The sequence below is a fragment of the Fukomys damarensis genome, unplaced genomic scaffold (genome assembly GCF_012274545.1).
Source record: "Fukomys damarensis isolate Sample0158 unplaced genomic scaffold, DMR_v1.0_HiC HiC_scaffold_16, whole genome shotgun sequence".
NCBI lineage: Eukaryota > Metazoa > Chordata > Mammalia > Rodentia > Bathyergidae > Fukomys > Fukomys damarensis.
This window is the reverse complement of record NW_022900928.1, coordinates 44,664,982-44,672,320: the sequence shown is the minus strand read 5'-3', so window position 1 is coordinate 44,672,320 and position 7,339 is coordinate 44,664,982. Positions and strand designations below refer to the sequence as shown.

General features: G+C 37.1%; 1 pseudogene; it reads left to right on the top strand.

The window, feature by feature from the left end:
* The first annotated feature begins 354 nt into the window (after window positions 1–354).
* On the top strand, window positions 355–1,178 carry LOC104868760 (annotated as a pseudogene).
* The last annotated feature ends 6,161 nt before the right edge of the window (window positions 1,179–7,339 follow it).

The following is a 7,339-nucleotide window of genomic DNA, read 5'->3' as shown; positions in this document are numbered from 1 at the left end:
GGGAGAAGAGATTTAATTTGGTTGATTTTCTGTGGTTGTTGGTTATTTGCTAGTCTCCGATGATGGAAGTTGCAAACTTTTTTAAGGAATCAAGAAGCTGCTGGAGGTTTGGCTCTCCCATCAGCAATCCGACGCCAACCAGGCATCTGGGGATCTTCATACTATCCTGAGGATCTAAGTTTCCGTGTTGCTTAGGCTCAAACTATTGATCCTCCTGCCTCAGCCTGCCACAGTACTGGGATCACAAACATGTACCACCATGCATGTCTGGCAGCATTTTAGTTCTTAATATCTAATCTGAGTGGGATTTACTCTCGAGTGATGTACAATGTTCAACCCTAAGTGTGATAAAAACCGACAAGCAGGAAGTTCCTGTACACAGTGAGAGTAGCATGTTTGTCTCCAAGAGACATTTCATTTTGAAGACATGTGGTACCACCCTCTTACTGAAAGCACTGGTTCCCCTGTTGAAGTTTGCTAGGGACTACAGTGGGTTTAACTTGATTCAAAGCTTCTTCTATTTTCATAAGAATTTCATCAAGACTTCTCACCAAGGGTACCATAACTAGAATTTCCAGGAAGAAATAGAGTTTCTTAATGCAATTTTCCCAAATGGAGCAGCATATTGTATGGGATGTATGAATTCTGACTGTTGGTACTTGTATACATTGGGTTTCCCAGAGAGTCAAGTAATCAGTCAGCAAGATCAGACCCTGGAAATTCTGATGAGTGAACTTCACCAAGGAGTTATGGACCATTTCTATATGAAAGTTGCTGTTACTGCAAAGGATGTCACTCGTGAGAGTGTAATTCATAACCTGATACCAGGTTCTTTCATTTATGGCACACTGTTCAATCCTTCAAGGAATGGAATGAAATCACATGGAACTTATTGGACTATGCACATCACTCCAGAACCAGAGTTTTCTTGTTAGCTTTGAAACAAACTTAAATCAGACCTTCTATGATGACCTGATCAGGAAAGTTGTGTAGTCTTCAAGCCAGGAAAATTTATGACCACCTTATTTGTTAATCAGAGTTCTAAATGTTGCACAGTGCTTTCTTTCCCCCAGAATACTGAAGGTTTTAAACGTCTTGATTGCCGAAGTGCTATGTTCAGGGATTACAATTTTGTTTTCATCAGTTTTGCTAAGAAGCAGCAACAACAGCAGAGTTGATTAAGAAAAATGAAGAAAAAATGCAAAAAGAGATCACACATAGAAGGTGGTGGCGGCTTTCTAGATATTGATACCAGGGGTTATGCTTTCCATAACCACACCTTTTAGTTACAGAAAGCCCTAGATGTAATAATAGTGTAATCAGTCTGAAGTGTATGCATTATTATATCAAGGAGTTAGATATCTTGCATGAATGCTTTCTTTTGTGTTTAGGTATTCTATGCCACTCTTGCTGTGAAATTGAAGCCCATATAGAAAAAAAAACCATCTACTATACGAAACTTTACAATGCTTTTGAAAATAATTCAGTTTGGCTTATGCACAGTGTAATATTTCTGCAGGTATCATCCAAAATTCCCCAAGAAAAGGCTTTCATCCTCATTAGGTGCTGGCCTCAGCCTAATAATCTGGAACTGTTCTATTACATTGCTACCAGAATTTTATTTATATCGTTACCTTCACTTTCTAGAACATATTGTCTAGTAATAGTATTGAAACCAGTTTCTACATCATAAAAATGTTTTTGCAACAGCAATTAAAGTTTTTCTTCCACGAGTCAAGTCCTCCTAAGAAAATGATTCCGTTTACTCCTTTTGTGTATTATTGTTTTAATAATTGTTCTTGCATTTTAGACCTTGATTTCTCCCCTCACCATGGTGTAGTTCCCCCACCTCCAGGCCACCAAATAAAACCAAATAAACTGTTAAACTGTGGGTTTATATATTAATCTTATACCCTACATATGGATGTGGAAAGGGTAGGGGTATGGTCACTTGGGTTTAATTTTCTTTTAAGAGGATGAGAATTTGGCTTCCTTTTGGAGATAAGGGAGAAAATTGAATGTCTTCCCCTCAAAAAAAAATCTCCACTGTTGATTAGCAAGCAGGGAAGACTAGATATATAGCAAAAGTTTGTAGATTGAGATTAGGGTGTACTGGCTGAATTGTATGAAAGCCATCTGCTATTCTGTACTTTTCAGTCAATGAAGTTAAAATTTCATGGGGTACCATATTTTTATTCACTTGCTAAGTAGTGGTATAAATGAATTTTTGTCTTCAAGTAGATACGCAGGCAGATTTAGCATGAAGACTGTCCTTGATTCAGTAAATCCAGTCAGGTTGGATCATTCATTCTTAACTTTTAGCAGTGATTGCCACTAATCTTCATACATAGCATAGTAGAAACTGATCCAAAGCAGAATTTTGGTGGCTTCTCCATTTGTGACAAAGTTGCATGGTTTTGTGATGCATGTGAGTGTTGTGACTTGATTTGTTACTGTACATTCTTTGTTTCACCGTGGCATTCATTGGGTCAAATAAGTGGCTGTCCAGGTTATTTCAGATTGTAGCAGAATGTATAGATGGATAAATAAAACAACAAAATTCCAAAAAATAGCCAGTAGGAAGTGACTAGAAATAGATTTTTTCAAGACTTGGCATCTTCAAGTGAAAATAACACTAAGATTCCACCTCACCCCATAAAGAATGGCTGCTATCCAGAAATCAACTAATTACAAATGCTGGTGAGGTTGTGGGGAGAAAGAAATCCTTCTTCATTGTTGGTTGGAGTGTAGACTGGTGCAACCACTGTGGAAATCAATATGGACATACCTCAAACATCTAATTTTAGAAGTTCCATTTGACCCAGCTATTCCCCTGCTGAGTTTCTTCCAAAAAGAATTAAAAGAATCACACCACAGTGATATATGTACACCCATGTTTATAGTGGCACAGTTTGTAATAGGTAAAACTTGCAAACAGCCCAATTGCCTGTCAACTGGAGACTGGATAAAGATGTGTTTGTTGGTTGGTGTGTTTTAAATGTATAATTGATATTGTGAAATAGGAAAAAAATGTCTAAAGGATCAGGGGAAGTAGGAGGAATAGGGGAAAGGAAAGAAGGGGGAAAATATAAGAAAAGGAAAAACATGGAAACAAAGTCTTTCAAAATAGGGAAGGTGGAGGGTGTGAAAGGAGGGCAGGGGAATGGGGAAAAAAATAAGAACCAAGATACATCATTCCAAGGTACAAGATCATAATGATGAATGTAACTGCATTGTACATAGAAAAAGTACCAAGAAACTTAATTTTTAAAAAGTTGGCATCTTTCAGCTATATTTGCAAATACTGTGATTTAAGCAACTGAAAGGAATAGGAAAGGTGGCTCAATTTTGTATTGTCTTCATAACATTTTTTTGAAAATGCCTGGATTGATGCAATGATGTTTTGTATCTTCCGTATTTATAAACAAAACACTTTTTAGTGTTTGTAAACATAAAATCTACTTGGCTTGAAAATAAGTGGTTGGAGTACTGTTTTGACTTTAATTTTAACACCACTGATTGAATGTTTCATTAAAGAAACATTCTTTCAGTCAACTTGATCAGTTTGATTCTGTAATGAGCACAATGCCTAGTGTTTTGACATGTTCTTTTGTGAGGACCAATTCTCAACATAGATTTTTGCTTTTCACCAGTATCCCAGTGGCTTTGGTGACTTTTGTTGGCTGGAGGTCTGATTTTTTTTCCCTAAAATACCTAAGAATTCTAATGTTAAACTTGCACAGATTTGTGTGGAACAAAGACTAGAAAAATGAAAACTGTAGATTGAATAGTACTCCTAGTGTGGTAAAGGAGAGAAAAATTTTGGTGCCATAATTTATCTTCTTTGGTGTTGGATTAAATCATCTGAAAAGTATTTCTGTACCACAATTTAAACTTCAATAAAAGTTTGCTTAATTAAAAAAAGAGAAATCAATGAATAACAGATATTAGCTAGGCTGTGGGGAAAATAGAACTTTTTGCTTCTGTTGGTGAAAGTGTACACTGATAAAACCACTATTAGAATCAGTGTGAAGATTCCTCAAGAAAGTGAAACTGAGGTTCCATTTGATCCACCTATTCTCCTTCTATGTATCTTCCCCCAAATGTCAAAAACATCATACCACAGCTGTATATGTACACTAGGGTTTATATCAGCACAATTTGTAATAGCTAAATCTCAGAAACAGCCCAGATGTTCATCAACAGATGAATGGATAAAGAAAATGTGGTTTTTATATACAGTGGAGTGCTACACTGTCATAAAGGATAAATAAGACATTTTCATTTAATTAGATGCACCGTGAGAGCATAATTTCAAGTGAAATAAATTGAACACACATGTTTAAAGATCACATTGTTTCTCTTTTGTGAGAAACTAAAAAGGTAAATAAGGACCAAACTGGATGATAGATATTAGGAAGTAGAAAAAAAATGTTCAAGTGGCAAGGGGAAACCATGAGAGTAGAGAGGGAAGAGAAGAGAGGAAATATGAATAAAAAATAAAAAAGAATGCAAGGAAAACAATAGAAACATAAAAATTTCTTGTGATGAATGTGATAGTTCTGCATGTCAAAAGGCTGCCAATAAAATTAATTTTAATTTCTTTTAAAAAAGAAAAGAAAAGTTGACAGGCCACTGACATCGCTCCAGCACCAGGAGGGCCTGCTTGGGCCCAGTCGGCAGGATGGGTAGACGTGCTCTCCCCTGCTGGGCCACTGCCATTGCTCCAGCACCAGGAAGGTAGTGCCCCAAAACCCCCACGCACCCCCATACACACACTCATACCTCCTGATTGTGCCAGTTTTTGGACCCCCTCTGCAGAGGCAGAGGTGGTCATAAAGGGTATTTTTCTGAGCTACCAACTTTGAACATCTTTAAAGAAAGGGCAGGGGAAATCTGCAGTAGAACTGTGTGGAGTTCAACTCTTCAGGATGTCAGGAAGCTCAACCTGGGACTTGCAGCTGGAGGTCAGTCTGCATTATGGGGTTTTGCCATCAGCTAGATGGGATCAGGGGTCTTGGTTCTGCACATGGCTGCACACGTTTTATATTATGACATCAAAGATACAGTCTGAAAGAGGCCCTTCAAGTCCATTTTTTTCTTTCTTTTCCTCATTCCACTCTTCAAATTCTTTCTTTTTTCTGTCTTCTTTCTCCAACTCAGTCTCTTGCTCCACCATATTATCCTTCATCTCCCTTTCTGTTTCTGCTCCTGCCCTAACTCAGATTTCTTCTTTATCATTTTTTCTCTTTTCTTTATGTTCTTTTCTTCTGTCATTCTACCTCACACATGGGGTCAGTAGTGAGCCCCTATTACTGTTAAGGGGATATATTCTTGTCCTTATACTTATATTCTATCTATCCCTTTTGAATTTAACAGTTTCCTAAAGATTGTGTGGTCATTCTATATCCTCTGGCTTCACTATCCCCTGCCCACTCAGATTTCTTCTTTATCATTTTTTCTCTTTTCTTTATGTTCTTTTCTTCTGTCATTCTACCTCACACATGGGGTCAGTAGTGAGCCCCTATTACTGTTAAGGGGATATATTCTTGTCCTTATACTTATATTCTATCTATCCCTTTTGAATTTAACAGTTTCCTAAAGATTGTGTGGTCATTCTATATCCTCTGGCTTCACTTGAAACCTTCTCCAATTCTTTTAGTTATCTACTACTCTCATCCTAGCTCTGACTGAGCCCCCATTCTAAATGGTAAAGATGCGATATTGAAAAGTTTCTTCACTGCAGACATATTTTGGACTACTTCTTGATTTTAATTTAATTCGCATGGTTTAAGGGTGATAGATAATGACTACCATGGCTGGTCAATTTGCAACCTGTGCTTGATCATATTGTGTTGCTGATTGTATCAGTAGGGATAAATCATTGTGGTTGATTTGATGAGCTGTTTTCTCTGATGTTATGAAGATGAGAATGTCTATGGGTCATTAGAGACCCAGAAGCAGGGGCGCAACTATATCAGGAAGATTTGGGTGATAACACCGAGATTAAATCAAGGACAGCACAACAACAAAAATAAAAATGAGAAAAAACTTAAGCAAGACACAAAGACAGACTTCCAGTTCACCAATGGCAAACAGTAGGGTAAATGAGGATGAAAAGGCCAATAGTGAACACCCAGGACACTCTGAATTCAAAGCACAGGAAGTAACAAAATAGATCAATCAGGCTCTAGAAAAATTCAAAACAGAAATAATTTCCCAGATAACCATAGAGATGGTAACCAAAATGAAAGTCATGATTCGAGACACTACAACAGAAAGCGACAAAAACAAAAAAATAGATGAGCTCAGGACCATGGTAGAAGCCATGAAGGCCCAGCATAAGAAAGAAATGGAAGCAATAAATGCCCAACAGAGGAAAGAAATGGAATCCATAAAACAGATTCAAACAGATATCCAAGAGATTAAATTAAACTCCATTGAAAGTGTTTGAAACACAATAAAAGAATGAGAAGATAGAATCTCAAATATAGAAGATAAGATTGCAGTCAGTGACCATGAAAAGGGAGGTCTCTTTCCTACAAAGTGGAATATTACTCAGCCATAAAGAACGAGAAAATAGATTCATTCGTAGGAAAATGGATACATATTGAAGATATACTCCTAAGTGAAATAAATAAGTCACACATGTGTAAATACTGAATAGTTTCCCTGCTGTGAATAATCTGCAATAATACATAAGATCCTGATAAGATTACTGACATTTAGAAATGGGAAGAAAGGAGCTAAAGGTGTAGGGAAGGTGGGATGGGTAGGGGAAGGGTTTTAAGGGAAAAGAAAAAAATGTGAGATAATGAAAAGATGAAAATAAAATGTTTGTAGATGGGGAGGGGAGCAGGGGGTGAAGGGAGGGAAGGGGTAAGGGGAAAAAAATGAGAATCAAGACTTGTCATGTACAGGTACAAGATCCCAACAATGAATGTAACTGTACTGTATCCCTAAAATGTACCAATAAACTCAATTAAAGCTGAAAAAAAAACCAGTAGGGGATCATGACAAACTGATCCAACTACTAGACGATGCAAAGAAGAATAACATAAGACTGATAGGAATACATGAAGTAGCAGGAGAAAATATAAATGACTTTAAAAAGCTGTTCACAGAATTAATGACAGAAAACTTCTCAAACAGAGGGGAAGAATTTGACATACAGATAAGTGAGGCATAGAGGACTCCAACTAGCCATGATCAAAAAAATCTACACCTAGACATATAATAATCAAGATCCCAGAAACCCAACAGAAGAACAAAATACTACAAGCAGTAAGAGAAAAGAAACAAATCACATGCAAAGGAAAGCCCATCAGAGTCACAGCAG